We start from the raw sequence: 16938 nt of genomic DNA on the forward strand, positions 1-16938 counted from the left end.
AGGCAAGACAGAACCGTGCACCGAACACACCACGTCCTGACAGTGCAGGACCTACCTGCCAGGCGGACCACGTCCTTAACACGTCACCTTCCAGTTCTTCTTCTTTGCTTGCGCGCATCTTTAAAGTGTCAGCAGTCGCTTCAGGTGTGCCGAGATTCAGGGCTGGAAGAGAGCACAGTGCACCAAAAATTACTGCTACGGCTCCAAAGGAGAAGGTGACCCTTGGTCAGTAAATACTAACAGTAAAACCACAACGCCAATCAGTTTAGTCAGCCTCCCTGCTCACGCCATCCGCCCCACCTTCCGCAATAAACCTTCAGCAAAGCACCCCAAAATGCACACCTCCGATGTTTCTCCCACGCGATTAGTGAAGCTAGGGCTCGCCAGCAGTTAACCAAGCACCTGAACCAGCTGCCCAGCACTCAACCATGCTGCTCTTGCCCCAGTAAGAGGAAAATAGAGGAGCACAGCGAGCTAGGCACCGGAGACCATCGGTAAGCACTCCGCTCATTAAGCGGGCTGAGGACGAGAAACCCCAACGAGCCAGGGACATATTTAGGGAAGCAATCACAACAACCTGACCAAGATGCCGCAGCCTGCGTCTATATATAACCCGCAGTTTTACTTTTAGCTATGTGCTTCCTCTCTCCCCTCCATTTCCTCAGCTGCCGCCCGTCCCCATCGCCGCACCCGCAGACGAGCAGTAAAGCCAGCCCTATGTATTTCATCATTCCTACACTTAACCATATACAGGGATAAACGGCCAAGAGGATTTCTGGGCCTAAGTTCAGGCGGAGGGAGAAAACAGCATATCCAAAAACAGAGAGTCACCCTGGAAAAAGGTGAGCCAGCGCTTGCAGCGAGGATGAAAAATAGGAAAACTATGCTGCGAGTCCTAGGCAAAGGAAAATTTTCACTTGTTGACGGCTCCTGCTAGAGCGTGGTCAGTGACAGGTTCTCCTTGCCCGACGTGCGTCACATCCCCAGCACCACGTCCAAAGTGCCTCTGCTGCTTCAGCCAGCGCACAGCCTCAGTCAGCCCCGGCCAAACCCCTGCCGCTGGTCGAATTCCTTCTCTCGGTTAGGTCCTGCTCACTTCACAGCCATTTCACTCCCAAACGTCGGTTTCTCCCATTAAAATAAGTAAGTGAAGTGGCACGGAGAGATTTAACCAAATAACTAGCACATTCACATGACAACTCAGGAGAGCGCCTCATCAGCCCACCTCACGCCCCACAGACAAGAAGCTGCTGCTCTGGCTGCAGCATCACAGACAGGAGTCCTAGCAGGAGTCAGAAACGAAAAAAGGCGAAGAAATTGGGCAAGTGCTGAAGGATGGACTCATGAGCTCTCGCTCACCGGGCGCTCCGGTGTTCAGACACACAGGTCTTGGTCCTTGCTGCAAAGCTGTGCTTGTACAAAGCTTCCCCGCGCGCTCACGCTGCTGCTTGCTGTGCATTATTTTCATGATCTAATGAAATGCAAAATGAGCACAAAACTGGGGGAAAATTGCAGCCCTAAGTCGGGCACACCACCGGAGCCGAGAGAACAAGAAAAAACACTTTAAATGCCTGCTAGATGCCACAGCTGTTCCTTTTCCTCCCCTAAAACAAAGGGAAGGTTTATTCTTAACCAGTTAGGTTTCAACACGCTTGGAAAGATCCCACTGTTGAATGCCGGGACCTTGACATAACAGGTGACAACCTCTTACACGCCAGAAAAGGTTTAACGTATAATAAGAAACAAATATTAGACTGCTGATCAAGTGGTTTTTATTCCAGCAATTTGTGTAATTGTCCTGCAACAACTTGCACAACAACATAGTCTCCAAAACTACGCGATAACAAAACAGCCCCGGCTGCTTATCTGCCATTCCTTCTTTGATAGCAGCAGCTAGAGAGCCCCAACCACAGAGCTGGTGGCTGTTACACCAGCTCTCTTGGCTATGGTAGGTTTAATATCATCTGCATGCTCATTTAGGGATGAAACATATGTCTAAGATTTTAACAAACAAGATTTCTTGATCCTCGGAGTACCTAAATTAAGAAGAGTGACCTCGATCATAACAGTTTGATCATAACACTTTGCGCTTCCTGCAATTAAAGGTGTTTTAAATAGAAACTCCGGCTTGGAGGCACAGAAAATCTCAGTTTCCCAAAATCTAGCGCTGAAAACATGGAGCAAAAAGCTTGCAGATTTGGCAACGCGAGCCACTATTGCCCTTTGCAGCTCTTTCTTGAATTGCCTGAGGCTTAAACTTCACGTAAAATAACGCATGGGAGAGGTGGGGGTACGGGAGCACGGGCTGGGGTTTCCTTGGAGCAGTACATGCCTACAGCTCAGCTGCCTATCACAGGAACTAGAAGAGCAGACAAGGACTACCAAGGAATGTTTTTTTTTTCCTAATTTCTTGCAGATATAAAAATCCCAGGCACATCTGATACCAATGACACACTCAGACTTGTTCAGGTCCTTCCACGTCAGGGATTTCCGCTGTATGCCAGAGCTATTAATCATAAAACTTTGCATCCCTTCTGCCCTTCCTTTCAAGTACTTCAGTTTCCTCAGGATTGAGTAAGTGCCTCAAAACCTGCAGTGACTGCTCGAGAACGAAGACAAACATATTCCCAAAACATCAGGCTTGATGCAGAGGATAAATCATCCTAATGTACCTGTGGTTTTACAGTCTGTAATGCCTGAACCATCTGGGATGGGAGGCTTGTAAAAATAAGGAAGGAAGGAATTCCCAAATTCCTGTGCAGGATCCACTGCTGCGTTTGAGCATACACCGGGTCTGATGTTTAAAACTCAAAACCACTGTAAAGCTCCAAGAACAGATTTCTGGGTTTTCCTTTCACTGGGCAACCTCACCTCAGATTTTTCTAAATGGCTGTTGGCCCTCTTCCTGCTCCGTTTTGGGTCCTTTTTGGCATTAGTGGAAGCTGAACAATGCTGTTCCTGATCAAAGCTTCCCTACAGAAGCAATGCACAGGCCAGCCTGATATCTGCAAACAGCAGAGAAGGTACAACAGGCTCTCACCAACCCGCCCTGCAGGAGGTCAAGCCACAAAAGAGCAAAATGATCCTTAAAAAGATGGAAACATCCACTCTGGTCCCCAGCGGAGTGCCAGGATGCTTCACCTTTTTCTTGCTGACTTTCTTTTCTTGTGTTTCTGGGACAGGGAAGCAGTTCAGACGTGCGCGCGCTTTGCACGACTCCTGCTCCAGCAGAGCCCAGCAGGTCCCTGCAGGAGCGTGGCACTTCGTCCCCGAAGCAGACCGCGAGGTTTCCGCGCTGTGCTGCTGCGCGTCCCGGCACCCGCAACGGAGCAGGCCTGCTTCAAAACACCCTTCTGTTCCCTCCAGCTGCTGTGCCAGCCCAGTTTGTGATGGTCACCAGTGAGCAGCTTTCACAGGTGATCCTGAACTTCCCTTTGCTGCTTAGCACGTCCTGAGCTGACCCTCGAGCGTGCTGCTCCTTCCTGGGACACGACCTCTGCAAGGCAGCAGGAGACATGGTTTGCTCGCACGCCTAGCACAAGCAGTATGCTGGTGCGAGCACAAACCTCAAAGCAGCTTCTCTCTGTGCTCCATTTCAGTAACTCACCGGCTGCCTGAGCCCCATGAGAGCCGGCGAGCCCTGAGCCAGGCTCCTGCCTGCAGGGCTGGCTCCCTGGCTGTGCCACGCACACCTGGGGGACACCACGAACACAGAGCTACGTGACCCCGGGCTCTTCTTAGAGCAGATTAAAGGTGGTTGTCACACCTAGCAGGGAGTGAAGAGCTCATCTATACCCTGAGACCTAGGACGATGTGCTGCAATGCCGGTCTGCAGCCAAGAAAAGCTCCTTCCTGGCCTGGGATTGTGCACCTCACTTGCGAACCCATAGCACTCAACAGCACTCGCCCAAAAAGGCTTCCAGCTCCCAAGGTACAATTACGGGACCGAAGAGCTACCATTTAGGATCTCCAAAGTGGCTGTTTCTATTTCTCCAACACTTACACTGAGCTGGGAACTTGTCTGTACTGATACTTCTTTGAAGAGAAGTAGCTACCCCACAGACACCACCACTCGCGCCCCCTCTCCTCCTCTTCCAGCCCAAGCGGACCCATGTCCTGGAAAGGCTGTATCACCCAGAAAGGCAAGTCATACAATTCAGCATCCATAAAACTTAATTTTAGAAGCAAAGAGCATAAAATATTTCTAGCTTTTGTAGGGAGACATGCAAACTTATAGTATCTTTAGTCACTTCGATCATTTTAAGTGCCAGAAAATTTAAGCCACAGAATGTAATTTGCCATCTCTTGCTTATTTTAGACTGCAAACAACCCTTCCTAACCTTACCACAGCAGGCCAGTGCTCTGCAGAGGGACCACAGGAAAGCATCTGGACAACTCCCACTCGTGGGAGAACAAACTGCACCTGCACCACGGGTGCGTTCCCATCACTCGGTATTAGAAACGGATTTCTAATGCATTTCCATCTTCCAGCAACTGACGCGCCACAAGCCCTCTAGACCATCAAACCCAGTGTTTAACGGTTGTCACTTTTAGGAAAAGTATTTCTCAATCTGAACTTTTTTCTCTGCAATTTAAGACCATGACCTCTTGTCCCGCTCCCTGTAAACATGGAAAGCCAACGCCACCTTCCCTTTCACGCACTTTTAGGTACCTGTAGATTTACTTCCTCCCTCCCTCTTCTCTTATCTGGAGCCAAACAAGCCAGGTTTGTTCAAATGAGCGTTTTCCAGACCTCCAGCCCATCTCATTACTATCTTTTGGACTTCCTCCAGCTGGGCCTCTTCCCCTGGGCTAAAAACCGAAGAGGACACCTTCCCTCGGTGCTCCGCCACCATGCAGCCACCTGCTCCAGGATGTTCACTTTCAGCTAAAGAGAGCCTAGTTTATGCCCAAGCAGACACAAGCATGGCCCAACTCACAGCTGCCTTAGTCATTTTTTCCGTCACAAAAGGAAGGAATTAGGGAATTATTCTCATTAAGCTAAAAATGCCTATTGCAGCATTTTAAAACTTTAAAATCCTATTCAGGTCAGATTTAAAAAAAAAAAGGGTATACTTGTGGTATGCACTAAAGCTCAGCAAACTGCAGTCAGCTTCTCCCTCCAAGAGAAAAAAAAACAACAGAGCAGACTCTCACTCCTCTTGTTTTCTTTTCATGGCCCATAAAGATGCTCTTAGGACCACAAGCAAGAGCTAGGCAACCAAACTCCTAAAGATATAAAGAGATAAAATAGGAAATTCTCAAATGTCAAAAAACGCTTGTACTCCATAGTCAAGAGTGTCTAAGCTTTCCTTATAGCCGTCAGTTACCTGAGAGCAGAAATCACGGCTTTTGTTACAAGTTTTACATAAGGCATAACGGTGCTCTGATCGGCTGCGCCGTTATTCGGCTGAGCTGACCCAGCAGAGCACCGGCTTCCCTTTTGTCCAAAACCCTCAGGTCTGCAGCATTCCCCTGGGATGCGGGAAACAAACCCCACTCCTGCAGTGCCCGAAGGGTTTTGCATCGTTGGCTTCAGCTCCCAGCGTGAGCTGGGATATTCAGGGATGGGGAACGCTGTCGGTGTCTCCTGGGATCTGCTTCCCGCTGTGAGTAACGTACCTAAACGGCCGGGAACCAGGGGACAGAGCGGGTTCCTTATCTCGTGACTACAGCGGTTACCTGATGGGCAGGACATGCTCCTTCCCTGCCCCCTGAGGGTTTATGCTTGCGTCCAGCGTCAGGACCAGGACTTCCCGCACCACCTGCCTGTTTCCTAGGGGCCGAGGCACTGCTAGGAGGGAGCAGATGTGGATGGAGATCCCCCCGGCACAGAGGAACAACCGCTGACGCTTTATTCTGCTCCTTTTCTGAATCCAACCATCTTCTTCTTCCCTTACCTCCAGGTTTACCCGCCGCATTTACTGGTCTCATTCCCAAGCAGTTTATGGGAGCAAGAGGACAACAAAAGCAGCACTTGGGATCACGGACTTTCCCCGCAAAATATTTCCCATCAGCCAAGAAGCTGAAGCACACTGGGACACAAATTAGTAACGCTGCAGACCTCAGCGCTCTCCTCTCCCGCACGTAGCACGGCTAAAGCCAAAGGGTCCCATTATTCATGCAGGGACCTTGCTAGCTCCGCAGTTAGCAGAGAAAAACCACACTGACAGTCCTTGTGCTGTGCACAAAAGTCTTTTTAAGGTGATTTGTCATTTAAGCTGTCAGCTTGAAATCTAATTGTTATAAAAAAATGAATAAAATATTATATATTACATTCACAGGCTGCAACCGCTGCCAAATTCCTCTGTCAATTTTTACGGGATTATAATCACATTCCTCTTTTAATGTTTTACTCTCTTGCTTCGGTGCCAAAGAGCCAGTTAAGCTACACAGTAAACTGGGTACTTAAGAAGAGAACATAACTATGACTCTATAACAATCCAAACCAAAACTGAAAGCAGAGCAAAACGCCACTCTCCCCTGCTCCAGGGAAGGCTCTAAGGAAAATCAGTGTCAGGTGCTGGCTGTAGAGCAGCAGCCAAACCACTTTCAGACAATATTAAAGCAGGTTTTACCATTAAAAATGTTTTTCTTTTAAAGAAAAAGAATTTTTAATTGCGGGGGGGAGACAAGCTCGAAGCTCCTGCCATCCAGAAGCACGCAGGCCTCGCACGGATCGCAAACAGCTCAGCACCTAACGCGACGGAGCGGGCACCTGGCAGCAGAGCACATGGAAGAGCTGAACGCTCTAGGTTTTAACAGCCCTTTGCTGTTACATTTGCTACTCACAAACCCCATCACCTCGTCTTCTCCTTACACTCTCCTGCTCGAAGCACCGAAAGCTCCCTGTGCTGCAAACAAGCGCTCGCTGCCTCGGCGGCTCCAGCACCAGCCCGGCAAGTGACAGTCGTGTCCCCGTCCCGTCTCCTGCAGGGACGTGGCTGGCTGGCTCCTGCCTAGGGACATTAGGGAGAGTTACACAAAACGAGGATTTCGGCATTTGTTAGTCAGCATCTAAATGTCTTCTTCCCCTAAACGCCTGGAGCTCAACTAGGGCTCGCTAGCACAAAGAGGACAAACAAAATTGTCTAGAAATGGAAGCAAAACTTTGTTTGCTCAAATTAATGGGCAACTTTTACATCAGTAACACAAGAAAAATGTCGGGCTTGGTTTTCTTCCCCCGCGAGGCACTTTGCTGCAGGACAGCGTTCCTTTATAAAAGCATTCCTCTGGAAGCACTTCTCCTGTGAATCTCCCCCTCCGACAGCTCCTGTTACAAATCCACGATAAAAGACTTATTCAGCGAGCTTTGGCACATGAACAGCACCCAAACTGTCACTGCCAAGCCATGCAACTTTATCACAGGCTTCATAATATTAGGAGAAAAGAAAAGATGCGCGAGCTGGGAGCACCAGCTAGGAAAAGCCTCGGCTCCCAGGGTCATGAGAAAGTCAGATTTCATCGGCAGGGGGAAGGACACCAACAGAGATAAGCGTCTAGACATCACGATTCTGGAGAAAAACTCCCAAGCAGGAGTGCAACGTGATCCAGACTTCCAAGGACTGACAGATGAGCACCTTTGGTGTATTATCAGTGCATTTTGCGCTGGTGACTTTTGAATTTTTGTGGGAGTTTTTTTGGTGGTTGGGAGCCACGCTGGCAATTTCAGCTCTAGAGGCACCACCTGGACGTTTTCATCCCGAACGCCTCGCAGGCTCAGCACCACAGCACTTAACTGCAGGCACAGGGGCAGTGGTGGAGGGGATCTGCTGGAAGCAAGGACGGAGACGTTTTGCTTGCCTTTGCTATTGAGCTGATCCAACCCTTTAACCCCCTGTAAAACCCGAGGTCTTGCTCTCCTCGCCACCCTCCCTTCCCTTGCCTGCAGCCTCCCCCTGCCCCTCGGCCCGTGCCAGACCCTTCCCAGAGACAACCCGGCCAGCAGCAAGCTGTCTGCTACCGCTCCCACACGCCAGATCGGCTGCCTCCAGAGCTCAGACTTCAGTCTGAAGCAGAGCAAGGGAAACACAAACGGAGACCGACCCCACGCCGGTGCTCAGCAGGTCAGCACAAACCAGGCAAGCACCAGGAGCTCGGGGGAAAAGCTTCCTGCTGCAGAACCAGGGCACGGAGCTCCCGGCACGGAGCTCTAGAAGCTGCTGGTGAGACCTTCCAGCAGCACCAGGGCCACGATATCCATCGTCTCCAAGCATTTGGTTAAGCTAGAGGCACGTTGTGTGCTTTGTCCACCCTACACATACGTGCACGACACCTACGGGGCATCTTTGCTCGCACGTACACGCGGCTTTGCACGGCCCCAAGTGCAGCTCTCCTCCCGTTCTTTTCCTTCTGTGCCAGGAAGAAACCACACAATCGGACCAGACTGGGCATCCGCGGCACAAGGGAAAAGAAATATTTCAGCCATGAATAGATTTTCAACTGGAATCTCCCAGGAGACGATATTAAAACGAAGGAGGGAAGAAATAAATAAACAGAGGAGAAAAAGAATCAACTTGTCAGGATTGGCTCTGCCAGCTCCTAAAGCCGTAATTCAAGCCCCAAACACTGTGGGAACGGCTCCAGGTCAGGAGATCCTGGACAACAACCAGGATAATGCGAGGTGCTGAGGGGAGGGCACCTCTGGACCCTTCTCTGCCTGAGGATGCCTATTTTGCGGCTTTTTTTCAATTTTTTCTTAAAAAATAAAAGGAAAAGATTTTAGCTGGCCCAACTGGTGGGTTCCGCAGATGTGGAGTTTAACCCCAAAACTGTAATGTACAGCAAGAGGAACAATGCCATAAACGCGTGGCTACGTGCCACGCTGATCGGGTCTAGTTCTAAAACTGGCTCACCCACCGGTCCAAAAAAATATAAATATCCCCTCTGTTTTTCAGTGCAATATTCCCAAGCTGATCTGCAGAACCCCAGGAGTCACCAGGCTGTAATGAGAGGTTTGTTGCAAAAGGTGTTCGGGACGCCTGTCAGCACGGCCCCAGAGCTGAAGGCGGCTCTGTATTTAAGGTACCCGGAGCACACGCAGCGACAGCAGGCTGGTTTGGGGCTTTTATTTTAGAAAGTCAGCTTGTTTATTCACCTCAGCTGACCTTCCCTGGCCTCTGTTTCGTGAGAGTATTTTCAGCCTCTAACTTGATTAATGGTGTTTCAAAAAGGAAAAAAGAAAAAAGCCATCAGCGAGCTGATTTAAAAGATACATTTTTATCCATAGCTTATAATGTGATTACCAGCTAAATCTTGCCCTTTTTTTTATTACAAAAAAAATAATCGGGTGCAGGACGTGCATATTCACCCATTCGTTATTGCAGGACTGTTGACATTAGCTTTTATTTTTAGAAAAACACGAAGTGTTGAGGGGAAGTGAAACAATGCAACACTTCTTTGAGACCGTCCCTAACATTAGGAAAACATACAAGGAAAATACCGCGGCGATCCGCTCGCATACCTTCCCACAGGCTTCAGTTTATGAAATAATAAATCCCGTTTCAAAGCACTTGGACAGGCCGGACTGTTTAAAATTAAAAAACCTGGCGGCTGTACGTCACCGTATCCCGAGCCTTTGGGATGGAGGGAGGTGCGGGCAGTGCAGCACAGGGATCCTGGGGACCTGCTCCCTGCGCCGGCATTAAAACCCCGGCAGCAGCCACACCGCCCTGCAGAAAGCCCCAGTGGGGTGACAGGGCAACACATGCCGCCAGATCTAAGCGCTTGCACGGGTGGCTCCATTCAGTTCATCGCATTTCTTGCCTTTCTGCTGTAGTGCACTACACTCGTATTTAATACTTGTAGGGCCAGGGTTTAACAGGCTATCCCCTGCCTTCCTAAATGACATATTTTTAGGTCTTCGAGCACCGAGATGCATCAAAACTTTGCAAGTATCACTAAAATTAAGTTTAAAGTGGAACAAAACCACCTCCAAGCAGGTGCTCTCATTCAACAGCTGGCAGCTGCTGTTGCTGATCCCTTCTGCACTCGGAGGGTGAGGGTCGGGGTGCTACAGCCGGAGGATGGCCGGGGCTGTTCGAGGAGGGGAAAACCAGTGATCAGCAGGTCAGGCAACCTCTGCTAACGCAAAACATGAGCTCGGGTACCTGCCTGCTCCTGGGGCACCACGCACGGCCACAATTCAGTTTCCGGAACCCCATTTCTTTTTTTTGGTAATTGCATGGAAAACTGCTGCGCCGCACCTACCACTTCTCACCATGAAGATCACTGCACTCAGCTTCGGGAGAAGTTAATACTTCCTTCCCCACCTCATCTCCTTATGAAGGTAAGATGTGATTTTTGAAATTAATTCGGAAAACAGCACGCGCTCACTGATCAGTCGGGGCTTTCTTCACGCGACGGTTACACGCTAGTTATTGTAGCAGGGGGATTATTTCCCATTCACATTTGGAATTTACGGCGCTGCAGGGGATTAAATTATTAGAAAAATGCAAAAGAAAAAAAAAGAAATAACACGTTTTAAACTCAACGTAATTTTCTTTGAGTTTTGAGTCTTGTGCCTACGAGGAACTGAGCCGGCCCAGCTCAAGGCAGTGCTGCCGAGCGCTAAGGGGCAGAACAAGAAGCCTGTCCCCAGCACGGATGGTGTCCATAACGCCATCCTCTCCTGCCTCACACTAATCATGCCCTTTTACACACGGCCAAAACCTGTAATTAAAAGGCAAAGCCTCCTGGCGCCTGGGACATAAGCCTGCATTTCCAAACCCAGGACCTGCGTCTCACTGCGAGGAGGAGCGCCAGGGCTGAAGGCAGGCTCCACCAGCAGCCCGGCTCCTGGCGGCTCCAGCCCCCAACCTGGGGAGGGCAGGCAGGTGGGAGAGGGCAGAGCCCCCGACAGCCACCACCACGGGCTCATTTCTCAAGCTTTCGGGTCTGTCTGCAGTATGTCGGTCACCGATGGGGACCCTCTTCTGAGGGCCCTGCCAGAGATGCCCGGTTTTGCAACGTTAAAAGCTCAAATCCTTTTACTCCCTCGCATCACCTCGCCAAGCACGCACATCAGTACGCTGGTGTCACCTACAACAGGGCGCTGGGGACGTGAGGGACGTCGTGTTTGCTTGGTGGCTGTCCCTGGAAGCAGCAGCTCCTCCTCGTACTCAGCTCAGCTCCAAGCGCTCTGCCAGCATGTTGGGAACTACAACGGGGGGTGGTGGAATTAAAAGAGAAAGAAGAAAGAAACCTATCCCAGATGCCGGAGAAGATCAAAGTGGGAACATGAAAACTTTGAAGTTCTTTAAACAATCGAGTCTCTCCTCCTTCCCGAGCAGTGGCTTTCCTCCTGCTCCCCACAAGCCGCTGGGGATCCACAGGCCGTGACTAAGAAAAGCAAATTTACTGCAAATTACTGCAACCTACAGCTGTGACGTTCCTAAGGGAATCAACACCGCCCCGGAAAACACGTAGGTGTCCCCAGCTCGGAAAATAAGGCTGAAAACTACACCTGAAGAGCAGGCATGACGAAGCAGCAGCATGGACTTGCAGCAAGGCCAGGTACTGGGCTACCACAGGGAAACTTATTTTGCCACCATCGTCTACGGTCACAGGCATCCCCCTCGTGCTGAAGGCACCTTCAGGCAGCCCGGCCAAGCTCAGCCCCCCCAGGGAGGCAGAAATGCTCCAACAAACAGGCTCCAGACCAACCGCCAGCCTTCCTGCTGGGAGCGAACAAGCCCTACCTGATATCCCACCCGTAACAGCCAGGCTCCTTCAGCTCCCCTGGGGCCAGCAGGGGGTTCAGACATGGGCTGTAGGGCAGCAGAGGTGGCACGCACACGGGGACATGGGCTGGGAGGGCGGCAGGAGGAGGATCCTCAGTGCGGAGTGGGAACGGCGCGCCACCTGGGGCAGGGCAGTGAGCAGGACCAGGGGCCTGCCGCCTCTCCAGACACACAGACCAGCACGAAGACGATGCTGGCAAAATTAGGAGAGCAAACGGAGCTCAGGGAAAGCTCGGGAAGGGTACAGGTCCAGGGGGATGGAGGCAAAAACTACCCATGAGAGACCTTTGCACAGCTCCTGCCCCCCGTGCGCTGGTCCAAAGTTGCCTCTGCCAGAGCACCGTCATTTCTAAGTGTGTGATAAAAATCCCTGAAAATAATAAAGAGAACAGCTCAGCTGCACTACCAGCACTGAGAAGCTGCCGTGTGCACAGGATCAGGCCCACCATTCTCCGTCGTGCACACAACCAACGCGCACCATCCAGCAGCTCGCCGCCAGCGTGGTGCGACGGCGTAGGCACGGCGGTGAAACAAAACCCTCAGCCCCCTGAACAGGGGAAGCAGCAGCACCCAACACAGACCTGCAGAGAGCATCCAGCCCTGCCTGTAAAACAGCCGCGGGTTCACCCGGGTACAGGGGAACACAGCCTCTGTGCTCACCCCCTCCAGAAGCAGCGCTTTCACGAGCACTGCAGCCGTTCGCAGGGCCAGAAGGAAAAGCAGCCGGCCACGTACTGGTCCTCACGGGCAGGTCAGAGGGACAGGAAAGGCAGTGAGACGATTCCTTCTTCTGGAAGCTCAAAGCCTGAGAACACAGGAGAGGCCAGGACCTCTGGAGCAGCACCACACATGTGGCTGAGCACCACGAACCTCATCACCCACAGCCCCCATCCTCCCCAGCTGTGAAGCAGCATTAAAACACCGCACACCCGGTATTTATTTAAAACACCTGGCTGTTATTTAAAACATCCGCTGCACGTCAGGGTGCACAAACGGCCGGAGGAGCAGAGCGCGAGGCAACAGGTGGGCTTTGGCCTTCACGAAACATTCACATCCATCTGCTGGCTCCGGGTCCAGCCCACGAGCCTGCTTCTCCTCTGCTAGTGCAGCTGAGGCTTCTTCCCAGAATTTTGTTTCTAAATCAGCTCTGCCTCCGATAGAGACACTCCCCTTTTCTTAAATATTTCCCAACACGGAAACGACTCTTAACAAAGCAAGGAAGGACGAGGCACGTTGCAGAAGAGGAGCCCGCGTTTACACCCTGCTTACCAAGCGCGGCACGCTGGCCCCGCGTAACGCCCTGCACGTGTTAGAAGACGACACGCTTCCAGCGCTCACACCCGCATGACTACCCACAGCCACAACCGCCCCGAGAGCCAATTAACCTCGATGCACGGGGTAAACACGCTCCTCTTGCCAGGAGTGGGAATACCACGCTTCAAGAAGCCCTGCTCGTGCCACATCCGACCTGTCAAGGTCTCCAAAGCTGCTGAAAGAGCGGTGTGCTGGAGGCGCTGGGTGAGCTGACAGCCTCCAAGGTTTAGGGATGAGCAGGACCTGGAGCCACCTGGGAAGGTCTTCAGGTATTGAGGTTTGTCCTGGAGTAGCAAAAGACCTTTGCTACTTCTACGCTGAGCACATTTGGAGATGAAGAGCTCTCGGATCTAGTATTGAAGGCTTTGAGCCTAATTCCGGTCCTCTGAAACTAACCTCTTTATTTTTACCCCTTTAAGAGCAGGCAGAAAGGTTAAATCCCTCTTCGAGTACGCAAAGATACCGACGGGTTCCCGGGGATCTGGGACAGACGGCAGGACGAGCTCCGTGGGAGGGCCGGGCACGCGCTGCCAGCAGTAACCGTGCTGTCCGTCGGCAAGGTCCCAGCGGGGCAGCGAGCCCCGAGGTACACGGGAACAGCACTGCTGGGGCTGCACTGCGGGAAGATGAACCACCAGCGGACCAAAGCAAGGTTTTTTTTGTTGTTTTTTTTTTTTGGTTAAGATTTGCTGAGTTCTGGGAGCTTTGTTTTTAAGCTGGCTGAAGCAGTCCCCCAACACAGAGGAATAAAAGCAGTTCACTCTCGGGAACCAGCGCTGGTGCTGAGTGCATTGCCTCCTCCCCTATACAGTCTTGGACCCCCGGAGAGTTTTATGCCCTTCGGAGAGCCCAGCTGGCAAAGGATGCCTTCAGTTCACACACAGACAGCGCAGAGCCTGGCTGCTAACCCAGAAGACAAACCCTGGCCCTTGCTGAAGTCCTGGCACGTCATCACTCCGTGCCTGAGGAGAGCTTCTTCCAGCCTTGCTGATCCTGCCCCTCACCTGCCTGACACGCCACGGAAAATTCGGTGTCCCACAGCTGGCTTGAGAGGGAGGAAAGCTCCCCGGAGAACAACCATTATCCCCAGCGCTTTCTGATTAGAGCCTGGACACAAAGAGGTGCCACAGCTTCTGATTTACAACGCCACGGGGGTAAGGTCATAGGAGATGCCCAGGCTCCAGATGAGAAGAGACCACTGGCTTGACTCTGGTTACACGCAGTCATTAACCTGCATTTATGCACTACACCAGAGAGCACTGGTTATGCACGAAAAGAAACAGCAGGAACAAACAGAATGACTACCCATTTGAGTGTCCGTGCACTACTGGCATGACACCTCAGGCAAATAAATACTTGCTTGACCTGTCTCAAAGAGATGTTCCTCTAAGTTTCACGAAAACCTCTCTCTTTATCAAAGCGTCGGAGCAGAGCACGCACCTGGCTGAAGGCAGCCCACAAGCCGAGCCACAGGTCCACGCAGCCTCCTCATCTTCCTCACGGGAGCAAACTAATGCTTTTTGTACCTGTAGCACAAAAAAGCCAGTCTGGAAACAGCCTCGAGACAGCTCCTGAGGAGAGGAAGAGTTAAAGACACTGACACGGGTAGCAGCGAGCCTCCTTACCTCCCCAAACAGGACACCCCTCTCAACCGCCTCTCGCCTCGGTGAGTTTTGAAGTGCTCGTTGCTCGAACCTGTCCCAGCCAGGCACTGCTCCTCGTGAAGGACACTCTGCAGGCCACATTCCAAGGCTCTCTCCCCACCCTGTTCCTGACCTGGCCCTCTCAAGCATCCTTGTATTAAGAGGAGAAAAAAAAAAAAAAGCTACGGGGCTCTTCTCCTTGCTCTGGAACAGCCTCCCTCGAAGTCTCTCCCCCAAAAAGACCTGCTCAGAGGAAAGCAAGCGAAGCCCTATCACCCAGGCTGAGTTTCCGAGCGTTACTGGACGGGATCATTTGGGTGGAACCCAAATGGAAACTCTGCAACCCTAACAACAGGCTGTTTGCTTTTCCAAGCAAGTGCTAAAACACACGGGGGGCCTGGCTGGGGCAGCGAGGGTGGTGCTTGCCATCGGGAGTGATACAAGCGCCATCCCTGAAGCTGAACGCAGAGCTTATAAGGCTCGCTTCCCAATGTTTAAATGTAAAATAAATAATGATGTAGGAATAAGGAGTGAAGAGGACACAGATAAAGGGAGTTTGGTTAAATATCTCCCTATCAGCTCTGTGGGGAAAGGCGAGGGCACCGGTACACCACTCTGAAAGGAGAGAGGAAAGAATCACAGGATCCTTTAGGTTGGAGAGCTGATGGAGGAGGTTCTGAAACATATGGGAACATCCTCCTTGTGAAGATGAGCCGTGGCTGCAGTGACTGCGACTGCCTCTGGTGACAAACAAACCGCTTTGGCTCTCCTCTTGTGCCATATGTCATCACCAGCTCCTCCGCGTCCACCGCAGCCCTCAACCAACCAAGGCTTTCCCAGTGATTTCACTTCAAGCAAACTCGCTCCATCTGCATTTTAAGCTTTGTTATTTAGAACATTTGTCCAGAGAAAAAAAAAACACACCAGAAAACAAACAAAGAATGGGAGAAGTACATGACTTTTTCTTCTTTTTAATTAGAAACATCACCCTTCTCCGACTCAACAAAGCAAGAAAGCCATCACAGCTGAAAGAGGGCAAGAGATGCTGCAGACCTTCCCCACCATCTTACTGCCAGTCCCGCAGCAAGCAGGATCTCCTCCAGATGAGCCTCTGCAACAGGACCTAGCTTTATTCCACCTGGAACAGGTGCCTAAGTCATAAACATCATCATCCCAGGCTCCTGTTTAATTAATGCACAGGGAGAAGCACCTCCGGGGGTGAATCAGAGTCTGGACGGGGTGAATCACCCTCAGGAATGACAAATCTGTGCCCCGGCGAGGTGGGAGGAACCCAGACCTGGCGCTGGGTTCCTGCTGCCCCGAGCAATCCCCGGATTTCAGGGCCAGGCCAGCTCCCTGCGAGAAGAAGGGCGACAGCAACTTGCACGGACAGCGAGCAAACTCGGGATCCGCTCCCACCGCCTCCCCGTGGGATGGATCCCCCCTTGTGCCTTTTTCCATGCAAATCAGGTAGAAAAAGACAGAAAGGCAAGATGTCAGAGGTGGGAAGCGAGGCCTGCCCTAGCGAGGCAGGCGGCACCGAACCAGCAGCCGCGAGTTTGCTCGGGCGCTTATGCAAGCTGGAAGGGCCGAGCAGGACGGTGGCGCCGGGGGAAACGTCTGTTCCCATCTTCTGCCTTTTGTTTGCACGGATTTCCACAGACTCTAAATTATTTGTTTCCATTCCCAACAGCCTTCCGAGTGAGCTACAGCCCTGTCTGCACCAGGCAGGAAACGAGCAGCCCGGTGCCCGGGAGGGGATGCACGCAGGTCTCCCAGGGCTCGCCGCCTCCGAGGGCCAGCCCCGAGGTCGGTGATGACAACGAAGAGTGAAGCCAAGCACCGGCCTCACACTGCTGAAGTCAGTGTTTTGCTGGAAACCTCGGAGCAGGCTCCCCGAGGACCTTGCCCAGCCTCCAGACCCACTTCACGGCAGGCCACGCAAACGGGGAGCGGCTCGGTAAGGGCCGGACGCGGCGCTCCCTGCTCACCGGCGAGGGGACACCAAGTTTGAGGTTTTTTACGAGCTCCCAGAGTAGCTGGCGGAGCTGCTTCACACACCAGCACCATAGTAACCGGAGCAGAAGATAAAGAAAATAGCATAGCTCACATCCACGGAGGCAGCACATTTTTGGAAGGGGAGAAGAGGAGGTCTGAATAGGGAAAGGAAAAGCTTGCTGCTGTGCACCCTTAAAGCCACCCGAGTGCTGCCACTGCCCGCCCCGGGGCTCCCCGCAGCA

General features: G+C 51.8%; 1 protein-coding gene across 8 annotated transcripts in view; it reads right to left on the bottom strand.

Annotated features, from left to right (window-relative positions):
- Nucleotides 1–16938, bottom strand: part of ZHX3 (zinc fingers and homeoboxes 3) — a 51053-nt gene that overhangs the window by 31880 nt on the left and 2235 nt on the right. For 6 of the 8 annotated variants that reach the window (XM_013192941.3, XM_066978543.1, XM_066978546.1 and 3 more), the window contains exon 2: nucleotides 56–162. The gene's annotated coding sequence lies outside the window, so the exon portion shown is untranslated. Of the gene's footprint in view, nucleotides 1–55; nucleotides 163–14495; nucleotides 16517–16938 lie in introns of those variants that run through there. The other 2 variants (XM_048046367.2, XM_048046366.2) reach the window with 2 other exon arrangements.

Source organism: Anser cygnoides, chromosome 16 (genome assembly GCF_040182565.1).
Source record: "Anser cygnoides isolate HZ-2024a breed goose chromosome 16, Taihu_goose_T2T_genome, whole genome shotgun sequence".
NCBI lineage: Eukaryota > Metazoa > Chordata > Aves > Anseriformes > Anatidae > Anser > Anser cygnoides.